Genomic DNA, 23,010 nt, shown 5'->3' on the forward strand with positions numbered 1-23,010 from the left:
CCTGACCAGATTAAAGAGCGAAAAATTTGGCATCCAGCCAACTGAATTCCCTCTCCCCACCAGGAAAAGAGCAAGGAAAACACCACCAGAGTTTGACAGTGAGACTCTTTCATCTACGTCTTCCATTTCAACTCCCTCACTGCGATGTCAGCCACCCACATCTTCATTACAAACCACTCATCCATCTTCCACAACCCCTCCTCTTCAATCATCAAAGATCATAATATCTTCATCTTCCCAGCATCAGGGATCATCCTCTACACTTTCATTTACTAGCAGCTCAACGATGGCCCAGTCTCCATGGAACAATCCTGGGGCAGTTTTAATGCCTCCACCCCTAAGCCAAATATCGGCCCATCCTGAGAAATGGCTACCCAAATTCAATCCAGAAGCAGGCATGCTAGCTGAAGAGCATATTAATAATTTCATGCTTTCTATCAATCTCAACGGAGTTACCAATGAGGATGCTGTCATCCGGCTTTTTCCCTATACAATGCAAGGAACAACTGGGTCATGGTAATTTTCATTACCTTCCGGGTCTATCACAAGTTGGGACATTTTTCAAAGTCAATTCCTTACCAAGTTTGGTGATGACAGATCAACAGCGACGTTAATCAATGACCTATCCAATCTTAAAGCCGAGGCTAGAGAACCCATCAAAGATTTCAATTTACGGTTCAATAAAATCCTCAACAAAATTCCCGCTGCTTCCCAACCCTGCGAAGAAGTAAGATGTGAATGGTATATTACGACCTTACCATCAAACTTGGCAATCTTCGTGGATAGGGAAAATAAGACAACCTTAGTTGAAAACTTGACATAGGCGATAGCAGTAGAGAAACGCGTAGTAGCCCTGGAAAAAAGATCTGCGATAGAGGAACACAAATCTAAGAAAGTCTCCTTCAAGGAAGACCCCAAGAAGAAACAAATGAAAGACCCTTTCAATTTGGAAGGATTACAAAAAGTGTTAAAAACCATGTCCAATGAGATGATTGACATAAAATAACAAGTAGCAGAAACTTCTTCAAAAAAGCCCTACAGAGCTTTTAAAAGAAGTCCTTCAATGGATGTGAAACCACCCAACGCTATCTCAAACATCGAATCCGAAGAAGAGGAAGAAGAAGAGAATACCACTGAAGGGCAGACCGATGACGAAGAAGTTGTGGAACTACAAGGAATGTGGGATTTCATCCTCCCGCAAGAAGAAGATCAAGAAGCATTTCCGGTTAGCACACGAAGCAAAAATCAACTTGATCCTCCCCAAACTACCCCTAAGCAGAAGGGCGCGAGCCCTGCAGCAAAAGATAAAGTCGCAACAAAGAAAACGACTGCTAATGTGACTCAATCTAGCCCAGTCCAATCAAATCAAACACCTCCATCAAGAACACTGATTGTGTCGGATGAAATGGAGTACAATATTATTGATGACATGAAAAATACTAGGGCTAATATCACTCTTTATGAATTGAGCAAATTGAAACATCAACAGAAGATAATGATGAAAGAATTACATGCCGTGCCTACTACATCTTTGCCTACAGCTGTAACTTCCCACAACATGGGAAGACCTCCAACCAACATGATCAATAAAGTTGACCCAAATGACATCACCTTGATTGGAGGAAGATCAAGGTCTCACACTCCCCCTTTTCTTCTCACTTATGAAATTTTCAATAAAAATGTGCACAATTGTTTGGTAGATTCTGGTGCTTCAATGAATATTTTACCCAGATCAATATGTGCCAAGTTGAATTTTCAACCACAAAAATCCGCAGTGTGCATAGTTCAGCTTGATCGATCTCAAGTCGAAGTGATTGGTGAACTTAATCAAGTGACCATAAGATTGTCGTCTAACCCGAAGGTATGTCAGGTTATTGACATTCTAGTAGCTGATATCCCATAATTCTATGGTTTGATTCTTAGTAGGGATTGGTCCGAAAAACTCCATGGATATTTCTCAACTGACTGGTCGCACATGTGGTTACCCTACAATGGTAAACCAAATCAAATAAAGGTTGAACGAGAGTTACACCAGAAGTACATAGTAACAGAATTGGAGGGAGAAAATGAAGCAATAGCATACAACAACAGTATCATAGGCAATTACTCGGCAAATTCTTTCCTCGGCAATTTCAATGCTCATACCTCACCTTACTTAGAAAATTCAGTTTTGTCCCAAGTCGAAAATTTTTCCCAAACTGATAATTCAAAGTGTGTTAATTTTTTAGATAAACCTGTAAATACATCTTTGTTTTGGAAATTATATTTTGATGGCTCTAAATCTAACGAGGGAGCAGGAGCAAGATGTGTTCTGATTAGCCCAGATGGAAATAAGACCATGCTTACGTGCAGACTTGAATTCGATTGCACAAACAATACAGCGGAATACGAGGCCTTGGTGCAAGGCCTATACAAAGCAATCGAGTTGAACGTTAAGTACCTTCAAGTCTTCGGAGACTATGAGATTGTCGTCAAACAGGTACGTAACACCATACATTGCCTATCAGGTCATTTGAAACACTATCAATCTTTAGTACAAGATCTAACTGAACATTTCATAGCATTCAATATTTCGTCAATCCCAAGACTCCAAAATGCGAGCGCAGACCTGTTAGCTAACGTAGCCTCTAGACTTATTCCCTCCGAAGATTTTAGTCCAGATAGATTCTCAATAGAATTAATCTTTAGACCGTCCATCCCTGACAACATCACAAACTGGAGAGTATTCAATGACGATCCTGACATTGTAAATTTCCTCACTTCTGAAGGATCCTACTCCAATCAAATAATAGACGAAGACCATCATGATCAACAAATACAACAAAATAGCACTGATAATGCTATACCTAAATCGGTGGTTAAGTTAGAAGACTTATATGATTTGAAAAGTCGGTTTAAAAGGTCTACCAATTCTAAGCTCTACAGTTCGACTCTGAACTACGAATTAGTAAACCTAGGAACCACTGATAAACCACAAAATGTTAATCCAGGCCACGGCCTAGCCCCTGAAGAAAAATTAGCGTATATCCGTCTTTTGAGACAATACAAAAATGTTTTTTCCTAGAATTACGATGAGCTGAAGACATACGACACTTCTATCACTCAACATACTATCCCTATGATTGACAATGAAAAACCTGTCCAACAGAAACTCAGAAAAATCCACCCCAATTTAGAAAATCAGATAAAAACTGAGCTAAATAAGTTATCGAGATCCAGAATAATTTTCCCTGTCAGACATTCCAAATGGGTCTCCAATATGGTACCCGTTAGAAAGAAAAACGAAGATATTAGAATCTGTATCGATTTCCGGAATCTCAACAAAGCCTGTCAAAAAGACAATTTTCCCCTCCCACCTATGGAGCAGATATTACAGGTAGTAGCAGGCTCAGAATTAATGTCTTTTTTGGATGGATTTTCAGGATACAATCAAGTGCTGGTACATCCCGATGATCAGTTAAAAACCACATTTCGAACTAAATGGGGCACATACGCATATCGGAAGATGCCATTTGGTTTGATCAATGTCGGCGCTACATTTCAGAGAGCCATGGACATCGCATTCAAAGGTTTAGTCAATAAATCTGTAGTGATTTACCTGGATGATATAACAGTGTAATCTAAGAAGCAAAGCGATCATCTCAAAGACTTGAAACAAATCTTCCAACGATGTTTAAGGTATGGGATTTCACTTAACCCAAGGAAATATTTTTTCGCATTAAGTGAAGGAAAACTTCTAGGATTCATAGTGTCAAAATCTGGTATTCACATTGAACCTAACAGAATCAAAGAAATTTCTGAAATATCCATGCCTCATAACAAAAAAACCATGCAATATTTCCTTGGTCAAATCAATTTTGTGAAGAGATTTGTCCCATATTTTTCACGTATTGTTTCTCCTTTGCAAAACATGATTAAAAAGAATTCAAATTTTAAATGGGGTCAAGATGAGCATGAAGCATTCAACCTGATCAAACAAGCTATCATTAACGCTCCATCTTTAGCAACCCCAAATTTTTCAGAATCTTTTATCTTATACACATTTGCCTCAGAGAAATCATATGCTGCGATTCTAACTCAAGCAAATCAAGAGAAAGCGGAAGCTCCAATCTCATTTTTTAGCTCGAATTTACAAGGTGCTGAACTCAACTATTCAGACGTGGAGAAATAGGCATATGCTGTTTTCAAAGCGATCAAATATTTCAGACCTTTCTTACTTAAAGCCCATACTAAGGTCATAGTACTGTTTCCAGCGGTAAGAAACCCTCTAATACAGAAGGATGTGGGCGAAAAAAGAGCAAATTGGATCACCGCTTTACAAGAATACGATCTTGAGATCAAACCAGCAAACATTGTAAGAGGTCAAGGCTTCTGCAAAATGTTGGCTGGAGCATCGCAAATTCCTGAGAATTCATCTGAAGAGGTACATACGTATGAGGTAAGCCTAAACGATGCAGAATCATTGTATGCTGACACCATTTATTTTCTTAAGAACGGGTATGCTCCATCACACTTGGATCACACCAAGAAAAGAGCTCTGAGATTGAAAGCTAAACAATACCAGCTCATAAATGATGTTCTGTTTAAAAGGAATTATGATTCTGTGCTTCTTAGGTGTCTTGAGAAAACTGAAGCCGAAAAGGTTTTGCAGGAATTCCACGATGGACTAGCAAGCGGACACTATGCTGGAGATGCTACTACACATAAAATCTTACGTGCAGGATATTATTGGCCCACACTGTTCAAAGACTCACACAGTTACGTGAGGAAATGCCAAGTCTGCCAGACTGTTGCAGGGAAACAAAAGAAACCATCCATGCCACTACAGCTGGTAAACATCGAGCAACCATTCAGTTAGTGGGGCTTGGACATAATAGGTGAGATCGTTCCTCACTCTTCTAAGTAGCATAGGTACATCCTCACGGCAACAGATTATTTTACTAAATGGGTAGATGCAGTTCCTCTCAAGACAGCTAATTCTGAAAACATTATTGAATTCATAGATCAATTTATAATCACTAGGTTTGGATTGCCAACGGCCTTAATGTTTGATAATGCCTCATACTTTTCTGGAAATACAATGACTGAGTTTGCACTTAAAAGAGGGTTCAAACTGAAATATTCGGCCAACTACTATCCACAAGGTAATGGATTGGCTGAATCGACAAATAAAAACCTGATCAGGATTATTAAAAGAACAGTTGACCAGAACCAAAAGAATTGGCACAAAGCGTTGGTAAATGCTTTATGGGTAGATAGAATAACGAAGAAAGCTTCAATCGGCACTTCTCCCTTTAATTTAGTTTATGGGAAAGAAGTGGTTCTTCCAACTCACTTAGTCATCCCCTCTTTGTCTTTAGTACAACACATCGATGAGGGATCTACTTCCTCCATACAACTAAGACAAATGGAAATAATTAAATTAGAAGAACGACGAGAACAAGCTAAGAAAACCCATGCTCATCACCAAGCGCTGATAAAATCCTCTTTTCACTCAAGCATAATGACCAGAAAGAATTTTCAGATGGGAGATTTAGTTTTGAAATGGGATAAGGCTCATGAAGAAAATGGAAAACATACAAAATTTCAAAAAATGTGGCTTGGTCCTTTTCAGATTGTAGAAGTCATAGGCCCATCAACGTTTGTGTTGCAGGATTTAGCAGGTAGAAGGGATTCTTTGCCTGTTAACGGACAAATCCTTAAAATATATTTTCCATAGAAGATCACTCTTCTATTTTGTAGGATAGTTTTAGTTTTTATTTGTTTTTCTCTTTCTTATAAATAAAACCAGTTGTAGATGGTTACTATAGGGGTTCATGAAAAAGACACCAATTCTCTATCAGATTTTGAGATCTTCGCTTATACAAGTAGCAAAATTTTTCGAAAAATCTGATCTTTATTATTGACAGGTAAAGCTAACTTTAGCCTAAATGTGATACTAGTTTCAACTTCAAAAATTTGATGAAAGAACCCTTTGGTAAAAAATTCTTTTATATCAGCACAATGAAAGGTATCAATAATAAAATAAATATTCTCTATAAAACCGCTGTTTTCAAACTCTATTATTGTCGTCCAGAGCTTTCTTAAGGAAAAACAATGACTTCCTCCCTGCTAAAGGAAGTCGTAGCATTCAAAGGAACAATCCGAGAAAACACTGTATCTCAAAGAATAAGAGGTCTCATCACGAGCCGGATTATCATGATCACATATATTATAACTTGCTGACTTTGCCAATACTATCCACCAAAACAGGGCAGCGACTCAAGATTGTTGCAATCAAAAGACAAGGGGTCTCATCACGAGCCAGCTTATTCAGCAAAAGTGTAAATCAAGTGAATGACTGTGTCATAATTTGGCCACCAAACCAAGACATTGTTCTTTAGAGAATAAAAAAGGGAAAGGTGTCAAAAGGGGTTTTTCTCTGAAAAGTTGTAAATAGCCTTAAGCAGGATAAAGGATCATTGCTGGGTAACAGGTAACCCTGTCGAGGCTATGGATGCATGCGGGCAGTAGAGGCTCTACCTACGACAAATGAGCATATTTTAAAAGCCAGCACGCAGAGAAGACCTTATTTTATCTTTAAAAGACCAAGTAATGTCTGGTGTGAATACAAGGACTAAGCCAGAGGAAACAAACAATTGGAATATGAAAAGGTTGAGACAAAATATCATTGATGGGATAAGGCGTAATGTACTTTATCTGTCCATAACAAAATTTAGACATATGAAACTTTTTCTGCTTCGGAAGTTAAAATTCAATAGAAAAACAGAGATAACTGGTTCTTCACAGTGAATCTCCATTGTTGTGGCCACCAACAACCCCCCTCTTTGTTTGGTATTAGCGATAACACCAAGCAAATGGGGACCCTTAATAAAAATCCAAAAAAAACCATTTTATCAAAAATTTTGTATTTTAACTCCCTAAAAGTTGTATCGCATCGCGAGAAGAGAGTGAAACGTTTTCCTATGTGCACAAAAAGCTGTGAAGAAACAAAGCGAAATTCATCGCATCGCGTATATTGTGAAGCGCTCTTAAATGAAAAACTTAATGAATCTCCGACGGCCGATATGCGATGTCGCATATCGCAACATCGCATAAGCAACACACAATGATTGGATGACTAAGCGCGATTTGCGATTTGCAATCTGTGATATTGCGATTTGCGATGTTGCGATCTGCGATGAATGCGATCATCAATTGCTGCAATGACACATCTTGACGACGCAATCCTCGATACTGCGATGTGAGTCGTAGAAATCACCCATCGCAAAATTTCATCGACATAGTATTCAAGGAAAGCTGTCTGTAGACCAAAATTGGGCGCGCGCCTTAAAAGAAATTAATGATTGTACGCCAAAGTATCCAAGAAGGATTGTGTTGCGTTTTTCGAAGAGTCAGTTCATTATGGGTGTCATGATTATGCATTCATTAGAGCTTAAAGCTTTCATGTCAATCTTTTCATCATTACTCTTTTCCTTTGTGTAAACTGTAAGACAGCAAATAACATAAAGCAATGTGCAGGGAACATCTAAGGAAAAGGGGAAAGCATCAATGCTCGGAGAACAGAGAAGAGATGCCTTCACAAACGGATGTCGCATGCAACAGGACCACAGATTCCAGAGTATCACTAAACAGATACTGATGTCAATAGGCCATCCAAAACTCAAATCAAAGGCACACAAAAGCAGCATGTTTACAAAAGATCCTGAAGCTTAGACTGGGTAAAGAAAAAATAAAAAGGTGCTAAAGAGGGAAAATGCACCAGAAAAGCCTGGAACAAAGAACGGAGGCAGTTTTCAATACAGAAAATTGTTCAGAGAGAAAAGTCCCTAACTTATTCAGTCATTCGAAAGACCGAAAAACCGAAATAGCAAAAGCACAATCAGTTTGAGAGAAATTTGGGTTATTACCAAGTATACACACAGTGAATAGACCAAGCCAGAGGAAGATTTTCGAAAATATCTTCTAGTTTACCAGAAAGCGGTGCCAGCGCTTGTTATTTCTATTTTCGTAGCTCAAACGAAAGGAGAAGACGACCAGCCGACTCTTCCCAGGCGAATGTTGCATTGCTTACAACACTAAGGAGCAAATACAGAAACAGTTAGAAATTAGATTCAAGTTTTAGAAATAAATTTGCTTTAGTAGAAGGGCGGTCATTTAAAACCGTGTCCTAAATTTATGTAATTAAGATTAATTAGTTAGCAGTATTTAAACCCTTCTTAGGCATTTGGAGAAGGGTCCAGAAATTTGTCAAAAAACTTGTCCTCAGAACATGCACTTTTGCACCCTCAGAGGGGGTTTTTGATGAATGGATGGATCGAGATTTATAAATGTTTGCATTTGATGTCTGCTACTGATGTTGCACTTTTGTACTCTTAGTAGATGTTAGAACAAGTAGAGATAAATCGTTTTTGCTTGAAGCTTATGAGTGGAACCAGTCATAAATGGTACTTTTATCTCTTGACCAATTTCTACTTATATTCTTAAAGTGATATACAGTTTTCAGTTGTTTATATGTTAATGCATGAATGTGTGGGTTACCATTTGGCACTTCTGTATGGTGGAGTCATTTATCTTTGTTTGATATATGAATAACTTATTATGCGATATGCTGTTCACAACTGTTTTGTTTAACTTTTTATGCAAAGTGGTTTATCTTAATTGATTTCTATTCTTGTGATAGCTGAATGATATTTATTACCAGTTATTGTTCGAAATCTCTTTAGATCGCATAATAGAAGAAATACACCCCGGGTTAGCGTAGATTAGATGTGTTGTTTCTCAATAGATTACAATAGCATAGAGTTAGTTTAGAAGTTTGAATTAAATTAGCTTTAAATACTCCTAGATCAAAATCATCCAACTCTACACACACACACACCCCTTAGATTGGGAAACTGTTCCCATTATCCCCAGTCGGACCCGCTATACCAAATGGATAAGGAGCTTCCAACCAAGGTCCGGACCGGGTGGGTATCCCCCTTGTTGTTGACCCGATTTTCGGGGCTTCAACAAGTTGTCATGCTTGTCAGAGTTTTGATGGAAAAACCAGATTACCACTTGCACCACTGCATCCAGTCATTTCTATTGGCCCATTGGCCCACTGGGTTATTCCGTTCACCAGTCATCATACGATTGGTCTTTCATACCACCCATTTTTGGGGTTAACGCTACCAATTCATCTCAGTGTGCCGACGTGTTCAGGAGAAGTCATTCAGTTGAGAAACCACCATCCAGTTAATGTCCCATATACTACAATACCTCCAACCTTCATCTTTTCATGACCACCATTCCTGAACCTTGTGTCGTCAGTTCATTTTCACCTCCAGAAATCATTTGCTTCATTTCGTGTCGTAGATGTGGGATACATCAAGGCCCTCCTACGATGAGTCACTTCTTGTCGACATGAGCTCATTATCCAAGAAGTTGACTTAGAAACACCCCTTTTAGTGCTTTGAATCTTGCATACATTAATGGCAAGTTTCTCACTTCTGGTGACAGGTTGAAATCAATGGCCTTCGACCGAAATATTTTGCATGGTGTTCGACATCGGATCATATATTCACACCATGTGAATTGTACTGTAGTACCTTGAGGATCATTATCATTATCGGTGATCCCTCTCGCATCTGTTAACAACTCACATCATTGGCTGGTAATCAGGTTATGTCTTTCAATGTTTGACTTTAGAACATATCTTCACATGGATTGACTTGTACATCGAGCAAAGATTGAAAGAGTTTGAAAACCCCAGATCTAGTTTCATCCATCAGGGCTGTGGTATATTCAGGGATATAAAAACATCAAACGTACAAAGGCTCTACACAGATAGTCATCCTAACCATGGATGATGACTCTATATTTTAAGAATCACGAGTCTGTGTCTGTAGAAGACTATCTGATCTATGTACATGAAATGAAATTTACAAAGTTGAGCATGGGAATGATTCCCTTAGCTAGATCATGAAAACTATATTATGATGATGTATTGTATTGTAACTTATGCAGGTCACCTTCCAGTTCGAAACTTCGGATCCTCATGATAAATCATTTCACCTGACATGAATATTTACGGGCTCATGCTTTAGGGGGCAACTATTATAGACATATTTGGGCACATCAACCCCAAACTTATATGTCAATGTATTAGAGCTCATCAACCCCTAAAATATTTGTTTCATACCTTAAAGGAACATAGTCATCTGAATACATCATTCCCCAAAAGTTCCATCTGAGAAACCATCCAGAAATTGCCTAAATTGAACCATACTGACTTCTCCATTGGTAAAGTGCGATGCATACTGATTGGTACACTGCTAGGGTGCGATGCATACTTTTTAGGCCTTCTATAGTGTGCGATGGGTGAGGATGGACAAATGTCTCGGATAGTTTGCTAAGTGGTTGCTCATGGAATCTTCTAGAAGCTTCTCCTGTGCTACTTATCTCTCTGAATTCACCCTAGGATTAATAAGGGATCTAAGAAATCTCCAATCCCTCCTCTTGAGGAACCAATTGTAACAAGTGGAATGACACTAATCAAACCCCATGGATGACTCACACCCTTGCACACATCTATAAATGGATCCCTCATCCAAGAGATCTAGGGGCTGAAATGTTGTGAATTGCAAGTAAGTTTTGATAGTTTGTAATTGAGGAGAGAGCATTGTATTCTTGTTGGAATGATCTTGCTATTTCATGAGGTGAAGAGGGATTAAAGTTGGGAGGATGATGCTGGATCAGAAAAATGGGTTGTAATTCTCCTTTATATTAATAAAGCTCTTCAAGTTTTCTCCCATATGATTGTGCAACTGTGAATGTTATCATTTGTGAATGCTATCATTTGTTCATTATATATATGATTCTATAATGTTTATGTTGTAATAGATCATGATGCTTTGACAGTTATTTTTTGTTGTATTGGTGCAGGTACTCTCCAAGCATGTTAAGTACGGGGAGGAGTTGTGGTTTCTGTCAAAGGAGAGAGAGATCAAGCAAGGGATTAAGCGGAAGCTCCAGGTTGAATTACTTTAAACTATTGTTTCTAGGGTAGCTGCCAAACCTAGAGGGCTAGAATTCTTTAGGAATACTAGTTTTCCCAGAAACACCAGGGGGGCGGCAATAATGTTTAGGAGCCCCCCCCTGGCAGGGGATTGGGGGAAGTGCCCTTGAAGCTAAAAATATATGTAAAATTTCCTTGTAAAATGTTGTAATTTCTTATAAAGCGTTTATTTAATATGAAGATGTTAGAAGGTGGATCTTTTGCTGATCATTTAAATGAATTTAATACAGTTACCAGCCAGTTAAGTTCTGTAGGGGTAACTTTTGATGATGAAGTTAGGGATATGTTATTTCTGTGCTCATTTCCACAGTTGGAATGGTTTAGTAATGGCCATTAGTAACTCTCTCTCTATATATAGTACTTTAAAGTTTGATGATGTTGTCGGTGCAATCCTTAGTGAGGAAATGTGACAGAAAATGTCTAGTGAGACATCAGGTAATTCTTTAATTGCAGAGACTCGGGGAAGAAAAATGGAAAGAGAAAAGAGCCCAGGATATCACAGTAAGTCAAGGAAAGGAAGATCCAAGTCTAGGTCGGGGATAGTGTGTTGGAAATGCGGGAATAAAGGACACTTGAAGAAAGACTGCAAGTCTCGGAAGGGAAAAGAAGGAGACACACAACAAGAAAACAATCATGAAGCGAATGTGACAGGTGATGTGTTGCAAAATGCTTTGATTCTTTCATTAGAAAATATTATTTATGCCTGGGTGGTAGATTCAGGGGCCTCATTCCATGCCACGCCTGATAGGAAACATTTTCATGATTATGTTCAAGGCAATTTTGGACAGGTTCAATTGGGTGATGATAAACCTTGTAAAATCATTGGAATGGGTACAGTTTTCATAAAACAACCGAATGGAAATCAATGGATATTGAAGGAGGTAAGGCATGTTCCATATTTGAAGAAAAGTCTAATTTCAATAGGACAGTTGGGAGGTGAAGGCTGTGTGACTACTTTTACAGAAAAAACCTGGAAGGTCACTAAAGGATCCCTGGTAATAGCAAAAGGAGAAAAGGTCGGTACATTGTATTTATGCAATGGTATTTCTAATTTTGTTAATGCTTTAACCTCTACAGGAGAAGGTATGGAACTATGGCATCATAGGTTTGGGCACATGAGTGAGAAGGGGATGCAAATTCTTCACTCAAGAAATTTGTTGCTAGGTTTGAAGCATGTTGATTTAAAATTCTGTGAGGATTGTGTTTATGGAAAACAAAAGAGAGTCGGATTCCTTAGAGTTGGGAAAGAAAATAAGAGTGAAAAATTAGAGCTTTTGGATACAAATATATGGGGACCTACTCAGGTAGCATCTCTCGGTGGATCTCATTATTTTGTTACATTTTTTTTATGATGAAACCAAAAAAACCTAGATTTATTGTATTCAAAATAATTCTAATGTATTTGATACTTTCAAGAAATGTAAAGATCTGGTTGAAAATGAGACATGAAAAATGTTAAAGTGTCTCATATTATACAATGGAGGTGAATATTGCAGCAAAGAGTTTGATAGGTATTGTTCAGAGAATGGAATATGCAGAGAGAAGACAATTTTAGGAACACCACAAGAGAATGGTGTGTCAAAAAGGATGAACATGACAATCATGGAGTGTGCAAGGTGCATGCGATTGGATGCAAGGTTTCCTTTACAATTTTGGGCAGATGTTATAGATACCGATGTTTATCTAATAAAGAGAGGGTCTTCAAGTTCCTTGGATGGTGGTATTCCATAGGAGACATGGACAGGTAAAAAGGTAAACTAATCACTTTTAAAGACTTTTGGTTGTGAAGCATTTTTCCACATTAATAAAGAAAATAGAACAAATCTTGAGGCAAAATAAAAGAAATGTACCTCTATTGGGTGTGTTGTTAATGATTTTGGTTATTTCTTTTATGATTATGAAAAAAACATAATCATTAGAAGTAGAGATGTCATATTCAATGAAAAGGTTTTGTATAAGGATCAACTACAGGAAAAGAAACACGAAAAAGAAAATAGAGAATACATAGTGCTTGATGAGATCACAGAAAAAGAGATGGTGCCTAAAAATCATAATGATCAACAACCAGAACAAAAACAACAACAAGCACCTCAAACACCTGAAAGTGGTGTTATAAGATCTACCAGGATAAGTAGACCACCTAAACGATACTCTCCTTCATTATATTATGTATTGTTGACTGATTATGATAAGCCATAATGTTATGAAGAAGCAGTACAAGTAGAAACCACGAAGAAGTGGGAGCAAGCCATGAAAGAAGAGATGGACTTCTTAGCACATAACCAGACTTGGGACTTAGTCAAGTTTCCTACAGGTAAAACAACATTGCAGAATAAATGGGTTTACAGGTTGAAGGAAGAAGATGGAGGTAGAAAAAGGTATAAAGCTAGACTTGTGGTGAAGGGTTTTGCACAGAAAAAGGGTATAGATTTTGATGAGATATTTTCTTTTGTTGTTAAGATGACTTCAATCAGAACTATTTTAAGTCTAATAGCAACTGAAGATTTTCATCTTGAGTAGTTAGATGTAAAGACAACCTTTCTCCATGGGGATTTGGAGGAAGGGATATATATGCAGCAGCCAAAAGGATATGAGGTCAAAGGGAAGGAGAAGCTAGTGCACAGGTTGAAGAAGAGCTTATATGGCTTAAAACGGGCTCCAAGGCAGTGGTATCTAAAATTTGATAGGTTTATGTCTGAACAAGGTTATACTAGATGTCACTTTGATCATTGTGTTTATCTCAAAAGGCAAAATGATGGCAGCTATATTATATTTTTATTGTATGTAGATGACATGCTTGTTGAAGGTTCTAACATGAAGGAAATAAATGTTCTCAAAATAAAATTGGTGAACGCATTTGCAATGAAGGATTTGGGTGCTGAAAAACAAATCCCTAGTATGAGGATGACTAGAGACAGGAAGAATTGAAAATTAACATTGTCTCAGAGTGAGTACATAGAAAAGGTCTTGAAAAGATTTTATATGCAAAATGCAAAACCAGTTAGTATACCTTTGGCTAGTCATTTCAAAATAAGTAGGGAGGTGTGTCCCAAGACACAAGAAGAAATGGCTTATATGACTAAAGTTCCATATGCATCAACAACTGGAAGCTTAATGTATGCAATGGTCTGCACAAGGCCTAATATTGCACATGTAGTGGGAGTTGTAAGCAGGTACATGAACAATTCGAGAAAATACCATTGGATGGTGGTGAAGTGCATTCTCAGGTATGTGAGAGGTACCACAAATCAAGCATTATGCTTTGGTGGTTCAAACATTCTTCTACAAGGATATGTTGGTGTAGATATGGCGAGTGATAGAGATAAAATGCGAAGCACAACATGGTATATGTTTACTGTAGTTGGAGAAACTACCAGTTGGGTTTCAAAACTGCAAATTTTTGTTTCACTCTCAACAACAAAAGAAGAGTATGTTGCTGCTACAGAGGTTAGTAAATAAATGATTTGGTTACAAAGGTTTCTGGATGAATTGGGTAAGAAGCAGGAGTTTGGCAGGCTATAAAGTGACAGCCAGAGTGCCATACATCTTGCAAAGAACTCTACATTTCATTCCAAGACTAAACATATACAACTCAAGTATCATTTCACATGGTCAATGTTGGAAGATGGAAAGTTGAAGCTGGAAAAGACACACACTAGCTAGAATCCTGCATATATGTTAACAAAAGTTGTAACGAGGGAGAAATTGAGATTCTGCTCAGTTTCAATTGGTCTTCAAGTATGATGAAGAAGATGAGAAATAGCCAGGTTCAAAGTGGAGTCGTTGTCCAACAAATGAAGCAGTGGTGGAGTTTATATAATTAGTCTCTAAGTGGGATATTGTTGGGTGTGGAGCCTGATTATCTTCTTTATTCAGAGGTATCACTGTATTTGACCCCAGTTCGTAATGTGGTGGCAACACCGCCCATAATATTTGCATTGCAAGGGGGGTCTAGGGGTTGTCCATTAGGTGGATATCTGATGGTAGAAGTTGCGTTTAATTTAGGGTTTTTTTCCCTAGACTGAAACCCCTCATTATATATGAGGGAATTGTGTTGTGTCTATGTAGATCTGTATTCTGAGTGAGAAAGAGAGGAGATTGAGCGAGATAGAAGAGGGAATTACAACAATCTTCTGTAGGGTGTATCTCTTCATTTTGTTGGATAATATAAAGGAAGGACTCGCTGTTTCTCGTGGACGTAGCCCAAATTGGGTGAACCACGTATATCTGTGTCTCTCTTCTTTTATGTGTTTTTTGTGTTTATATTTATGTAATATATTTTATGTGTTCCATTACTCTGTAATATATAATTTTCTAACATTTCTTTCCTAAAAAGATAACTCAACAGCATCAAATGGCTGGTATTCAACCAATTGTCACAGCATGTTATGCATCCTTAGTTATTCAACTTGCAGCCCAACTCCATCCTTTTCCTCATGGGTATTTAAAACACTAACCTAGTTTAATGGAGAAACTTGGCCATCTACTAAAGATCACTTAGACTCCCTCTTAGAATTTGCTGATAGCATGAATATTCAGCATGAGGATGTCTACACTAGAAGTTTTATGAAATACCTTGAAGGAGATGTTAGGATATGATTTAGACAACTTCAAGCTAATTGGATTAATTCATGGGCCGAACTAGTTAATATTTTCAAAAGTCAATGGGGAGTGAAAAAAGATGTCATGTATTACTTAAAATAATTTCAATACTTGAAAATAAACCTTGGTGAACCTGTATCTCATTTCATTAAGAGGTTCAATAAACTCTATTAGAAAATGCCCCTTGATTGAAAACCTCCAGTAACTACGGCTAAGGTTAGGTTTTCCAAAGCATTTGAAGATGACTTTGTTGTAATTATTAGGGAGAGAAGATTTGAAAAGCTAGTAGACATGTAAACAAATGCAATCAAATTTGGGGCTAATATATCAACATCTGCTAAATTGAAAGCTAAGGCCGAAAAGGATGAAAAGTCGATGAAATCTAGGGAAGAAGGTACATCATCAAAGACTAAAGACGTTGATCATAAAATTGATGAAATAACCTCCCTACTTAGAAATATCTCTAACATAATCTATAGAACCGAAACTCAACATAGAGAAACTAAACAAGTTGCAAATATGCCACAAGTTCAATATAGAAGACCTTTCCAACCTCAAATTTTGCAAAGGCCAAACATTTATCATCAAATTAAACCTCCCTTAATGATTGATGATCATGATCTTGAAGAAAATGTTCCTTTCAATACAAATAATATCAATTATTTTGAAAAACCATCATCACAAAATGTTATTGTCCTAATTACTCAATATCAGTGTTTAATTCAAAATCAAGAAAATTCTCAAATTTATAAGTATTGAGCTTATTCTGAATTCTTAATTGCTGAATTAAATTAAAGTAATGACATTGGACCAAGACTAGGACCTGGTAGACAAGCCAAAAGGGTTACCTTTGATGAACCTTAAGTAAGATCAGCTTAAACCAAAACCCCATTAATTCAACCACAACATCAGATACAAGAACAAAATATTGCTAAAAAATATGCTCCAACTCTTTTTAATGTTGAAAAGTAGTTAGAAAGAGTTAAAATTTCGACCCCATTATCTAAACTCTCTAAAAATCTAGGTTATAAACATCAAGTTTATAAATGGATTCAATCTTCAAGTATTGATGGAGAGGGTGATGTCATTATTTTATAGGATGAAAAACCTCAAGTTATTTTTGGTCCTATTTCAGATATGATTGATGAAATTGTATCTCCCTTCTATGTCACCGTTGAAATTCGTGACTATCTTTTATATAATTTCATGTTGGATTCTAGTGCTTCCCATAATATAATGCCTAAAGTAATCATGGATCAACTTCAACTACAAGTCACTAGACCATACCATAGCATATACACTTTTGACTCTAAGAAAGTACCATGTCTCGAATTAATTAAAGATTTAGTGGTAACACTTGCTCAAATCCATGTTAATAGTATAGTCTTAGATATTTTTGTCACAAATATTACCTAAAAATTTGGAATGTTATTATCCAGATCTTGTCATGCCAAGTCAGGGGGAAGTCTTCAAATGGACATGTCTTATGCTACAATCCCAGTTTATGGAGGTGACCATTTAAGATTATACAAAGAAGCTAGATTCATTAATACAGACTGTAAATCCATTAGGGGAATTTTGAGGTCTAAAATGGGCCTCCTAAGAAAAATATACGACCAAAATAAATTTTATAAGAACTAATAAGATTCAAGATCATGATGTCAACCATGGGGGATGATTCACAATTTTTTGAGTAAAAGCTTTAAAAGGTTAAAAAATAATAAAACTACTTTTTCAAATCGTATTTTCAACTTATCTCCCTAAGGTTTTACTCAAAATTTGTGCGAGAGTACTTATTGGATGAAAAATTTAATTCCTCATCCAAGGAGTACCCATGCTATATAATTTTGATGGATCCTACTACATGAAAAAATGAGAAATACATGAAAAATGTGATTGTAATAACATTTTTCATGTATTTCTCATTTTTCATGTAGTAAGGTACATCAAAAGTATGCAACATGGGTATCCATTGTATGAGGAATCAAATTTTGCATCCAACGAGTGTTTTCGCTCGAAATTTGAGTAAACCCATAGGGAGATAATTTGAAAAAAATAGCTTTTACTTTCCTCCCTCTAAAATTTGATGATGTAATCTAATCTTATTTTATTATTTCCATTATTATTTATAATTTCCTTAGGAGGCCCATTTTAGACCTCAAAATTCCCCTAATGAAATCAACTAATTAATCATCCTATTTATGCCATCGACCAAGATTTTGGATGCTTTCCTTTAGCTGCTAATGATATTCCAAATCCTCAAATCACTATTCAAGAAACCTTCAATACCCCTCAAATTATAAACATTGACATTTGGAAAATGTACTTTGATGGAGCATTTTCCAAAGATGGAGTAGGGGCTGGAATTGTACTCATTTCTCCTGGTAAGAAAAATATAACCCAACCTTTTAAATTAGATTTTGAGGTCACAAATAACTTGGCATAATATGTGATCCGAACTTAAACAAGAACGCAACAAATTATAGATATAACCATAAACACAAATATGAAGTAGAAATAGCACTTCATTTAATTAATATCAAATACTCAAATATGCTCACAAACAGAATGGAAATAAGACTAGCTCGGGCAATGGTAGTTTATCTCTGAGAAGAGATGTGGTGGCTACATGCATCTCAACTCTGTTACAATGTGGCTCGAAGGCATATTTATTATTGAGAAACAATGTAAATCCCTAAACATCTAAGACTATGGGGGGCATTTGGGTAAATTGATACATCAACCTCCCATGGTCGGAATTTTGGCATATGATCTCCATTTGACGTGCACAATAGCTCGTTAGAAATATATATCTGAGGACTACAATTTTCAAGTCGCCAACATTGGTCAAAACTATATGTTGGCTTCAGTTTTCCCAAAAAAACATTGTTTAGGGGCTCAAAATAGCTCTGGAAGTTCAGGACCTGAAAATGTGCCACAAATAGTAAATTGTGCTATACTTAAGGAAACTTAAAAACTGAAAGAGACAATGGTGGGGGTCGAAGTCAAATAGGTAGGTGGCCACCAGCATCCACCTAGACTAGTCCTCCCCCCTTAGGAAGTAATTGTACCCATTGTGTTGAGTGCTTCCATGAGATGGGGAAACTTCTACTAAACTTGGTCCCTGGTGAGCCAAATGCCTTGGTGCAGGAGTTGGCTAGCTTTAACAACCTGATATAGTTAGATCTTCTGCTGGAAAATTTTCCTGACCTATGTGTCCATAATTTGATCAGTTGTGGCATGTTCGATGCATTCTGGGTTTAACTCTATTGGTGTAGGTTGTTCTACAATGTCTGGTGTGTCCAATAATGGTGGGAAGTATGGTTGAAGGCAATCCACATTGAACACTGGGTGCATGCCAAGGAATGGGGGAATGCTGAGCTCAAAAGAATTGTCTCCCACAACCTTGGTAATGGTGTAAGGACCATATCAAAGTGGTCTGAGCTTTTAATGGGATCTGGTAAGGTGTTATTTCTGCAAATGAAACCAAGCTTTATTGCCCACCTAAAACTTGTGTGGCACCCGATGTTGATCATGTCGCTGCTTGTACTTGGAATTTGACTTCTCTAAAATGTTGTGAACCTACTCGTAGATGTGTTAGATGCGTTCAATAAATTTGGACACTTTATCAACCTCAGACAATACATGTGTGTATTTTGTTTGTGTAGTTACATGAGGCATGCCAACATTAATCATACACAATGGTTGAAATCCTAGACCCACTTGAAAGGGACTGCGATTGGTTGATATATGGAGAGTTCTATTATAACTGTGTTGCACACGAGGAAGAGTCTCATGTCAGCCCAGTTTTATGGAAGCTTGGAGTTGTAATGCAAAGTATGTGTATTATCATCCTATTGGCAACCTCTATCTAGCCATTAGTCTGGGGATGGAAGACAGTCAACTTAGTGAGCTTGGTATCCAATAGTATCAAGAGGCTTGAACAAAATGTGTTCAAGAACCTTCTATCATGTTCTGATATAATGGTTTGCGAGATCCCAAAATGTACCCATACTCGTTCAAAGAAGAGTTTGGTGGTTTCCTTTGTTGTGATACTCTTCTTCCAGGCTGCTAATATAGCCATCTTAGAAAATATGTCCATGACCACAAATGCAAAGTGATTACCATGCTTGGTAGATGTGAGGCCAAACATATAGTCCATGGAGATGGACTCTCACGGTTGGATGGGAGTAGGAAAATGAGTGTACATGCCTTGCTTCTTGATCATTGGCTTGGAGATGTTGCATGTAGTGCAGGATCTAATATGCTTCCCAACATCCAGTTAGAGTTTGAGCCAATAAAATTACTTTTGTAGTACAACCACAATTTTCTCCATACCAAACTGTCTTGCGACCTGACTACATTGTGCCTCCCAAATCAGCTTGGCATACTCAGTTTATGGAACATAAAGGTGGCCGATGTAGGATAATAATATGTCCTCAAGGTGGAAATCAAGAACTTTCTTTCCATCGACTAGCATCTGGTATGTTTTTTTGGAGAATTTGGTATCTGTGGATAAATACTAATTCACTAGATAAGTAGCCATATCTAGAACAACAGTTTAAAGCACTTTAGCCTTTTCCTATAAGCAATAGATAAGACAAAGAAGATGAGAAGACCTACTTGTAGTTTTTCTTTCATCTTCTCTCCTTTGTATCGATCCTGTTGCTCCTTCCCGTACTTAGCACGCTTGAGAAGTACCTGTAAACATCAACAAAAGACAAAGAATCGATCAAGGAAAAAGATCTATTGAATACAAGTAAATGGAATCAGATACATTCACACATATAAGCATCATATAACAAGATAAGTGTATGGGAAAATGGTTCAAATACTTTATTGAAATAGAAGAAGGAATTACAACCATCAAGACTGATTCGAGGTCACTACTCCAGCTTCGATCCCATGCACACCACATCAAAATCATGACAAACTTGTAGCATAACAATACTTGTCTCAAAGTCAATTATCATAGCAACATTATCTCCTTACAATTCAACATAGTCCAGCCCCTTATCACTTAGATGAGTGTTCAATTTATAGGAAGATGAAAGTGGTTATGTCATAAATGGGGGTATTAAATGACCTTCCATACTTAGAATTAGTTCCATGGAGGAAGGGATGAGGGGATAGGATGCATCTTAACTCATTCCTCATCCATTTTCGAGCTCATAGGAGTTGTTAAGTGAGAGAAACTTCTATATGACTCCAAGAGATAAGAATATTCCACAAACCCTATGCGAATTTTGCTCAATCTCACCCAGCACAGGTGAAAGAAGGCCTAAGTGCTCTGCAGAGCACCCTGGCATGGACTCAACTGCTCTGTAGCACACTCTTACATGGGCCTACCTGTGTTGGTCCCTTTAGAGGTCATTTTAGGATGTCTTCAAGTCATGAAACTATCTAGGAAGGAGGCATTCAAAAAGGTGACTTGTTTAGGGCATGTAGCAACTGAAATTAGGGTTTGATGACCCCTAAAACATTGATCTAGATGATGGGAGTGATGTGCCCAAATGGATCTGTAACAGTTTCCCCCTAAAGCATGAATTCAAAAAAATGTTAATGTCGAATGAAATGGTTTACGACGTGATGAGGAGGTTTCGAAGTGGAAGGTGACCTACATCAATTACAATACATATATCATGCTTTTTCTATTCTTTCATTAATTGCTGAGGGAAGGCATACCGCTGCTCAGCATATAAGCTTTCATTACATGAACATAGACAGTCGTCTACAGATATAGACCCATGATCGGAATGACCATCAATGTAAATCCATTGTACATATGATTTAGTACTCCTGAAATCGCAACCCGGATGGATGAAACTAGATCTAGGGTATTCTATCTTGTTCAATTGTTCGCTCAAGTAAGAGTCTAACCATGTGAATATGTTATCTAAAGTCAAACAAGGGAAGACATCGTCTGATTACCAGCCAATGATGTAAGCCATTAATAGATGCGAGAGAAATGACTAATAATGATAATTATCCTCAAGGTACTGTAGTACATTTTGCATGGTGTGAATAGATGTTTTGATGTCAAACACCATACAAAATCTTTCAGTTGAAGGCCATTGTGTCAACCTATGGTGGGAAGTGAGAAACCTACCGTTGATGTATGCAAGCATCAAGGTACTAGAAGGGTGTTTCTATGTCAACTTCTTGAATAATGTGTTGATGTCGACAAGAAGCGACTCGTCGCAGGAGAGCCTTGATGTATCCCACATCAACGACACGAAATAAGTGTAATGATTTTGGAGACAAAATTTGACTGACGACACAAGGTTCAGGAATGGTGGTCATGAAAAATGAAGGTTTATGGTAGCGCAAAGTATGAATTTAAACTGGATGACTTCTCTTGAACATGTTGGTGACACTGAAATGAATTGGTAGAATTGATCCAAAAAAAGTGATGGATGGTATGATAGACCAATAGTATGATAACCGCCAAGCTGATAACCCAACCCAAGTAGTCACGATGATGAAGTGAAAGTGTCCTATTCAAGAGTGACCTGCTACCGTAAAGTGGTTTTCCCCATTTTCCCTTTTCCCCGGTCATCGTTGACTAGTACCTCTTTATTTTTTATGAAGCTTGACGCGGATAACATATGCTTGTTGTATAATTCCACCCTTTGGGTGAATCCATCGCTATGTGATGTTTTAACGAGTCTAGCGAAGGTGAAACTTGGTCTTGTCTAGATGGACAAGTTTATCGCTATTTGATGTTTTAACAAGTTTAACAACAAATATAACTCGATCTGTTTAGTGTTTAGAGAGTTTGAAAAGGGACAAAAAGAAAACTCCAAAAGTTCTTTTTCGTTGATTTGTCTCTCAAGCCTAAAAAAATCATAAAACAATACGAGAGAGAACCTATTGACCCTGTTAAGTCAACGCATTCCTTTTTTGTAGTTAATCTATCTCAGCCCAAAAAAGGGTTAAACTTATACTGAGTAGATGTCATTTCCAATCCGTTAACGAGCTGAAAAGGAGAAGCACTCGGCAATCTTTTCATATTTTGAGAGTCTGAAAAGAGCTTAAAGAGGACTCCATTTTGAGGAATGAGTGGTGTCTAGGATAGCAACTGGTTTTGGTGATGTTGTAACTTCTCAAAACATGATGATTTATATAAAGAGGCTGGCTAATAAGACCACTCATTGCAACTATTCCTCAAGAAAGTGAAAATAACCAAGTGAAACTGTATGATCAGCCAAGAAGATAGTGACGATGGAAGGAGAAAAAACAAGGCTCATTTGATGAAAGAGGCTGATAGAATGCAATCCCAAGGGTTGAAATGGAGATGGGTTCATTTTTACACAAGCTTGAACCATAGGGAACTATTTTTAGATTCA

This window comes from Pinus tabuliformis, chromosome 4_2, assembly GCF_031772625.1.
Source record: "Pinus tabuliformis cultivar Carrire ecotype Pingquan chromosome 4_2, CPIR1, whole genome shotgun sequence".
Classification (NCBI taxonomy): domain Eukaryota; kingdom Viridiplantae; phylum Streptophyta; class Pinopsida; order Pinales; family Pinaceae; genus Pinus; species Pinus tabuliformis.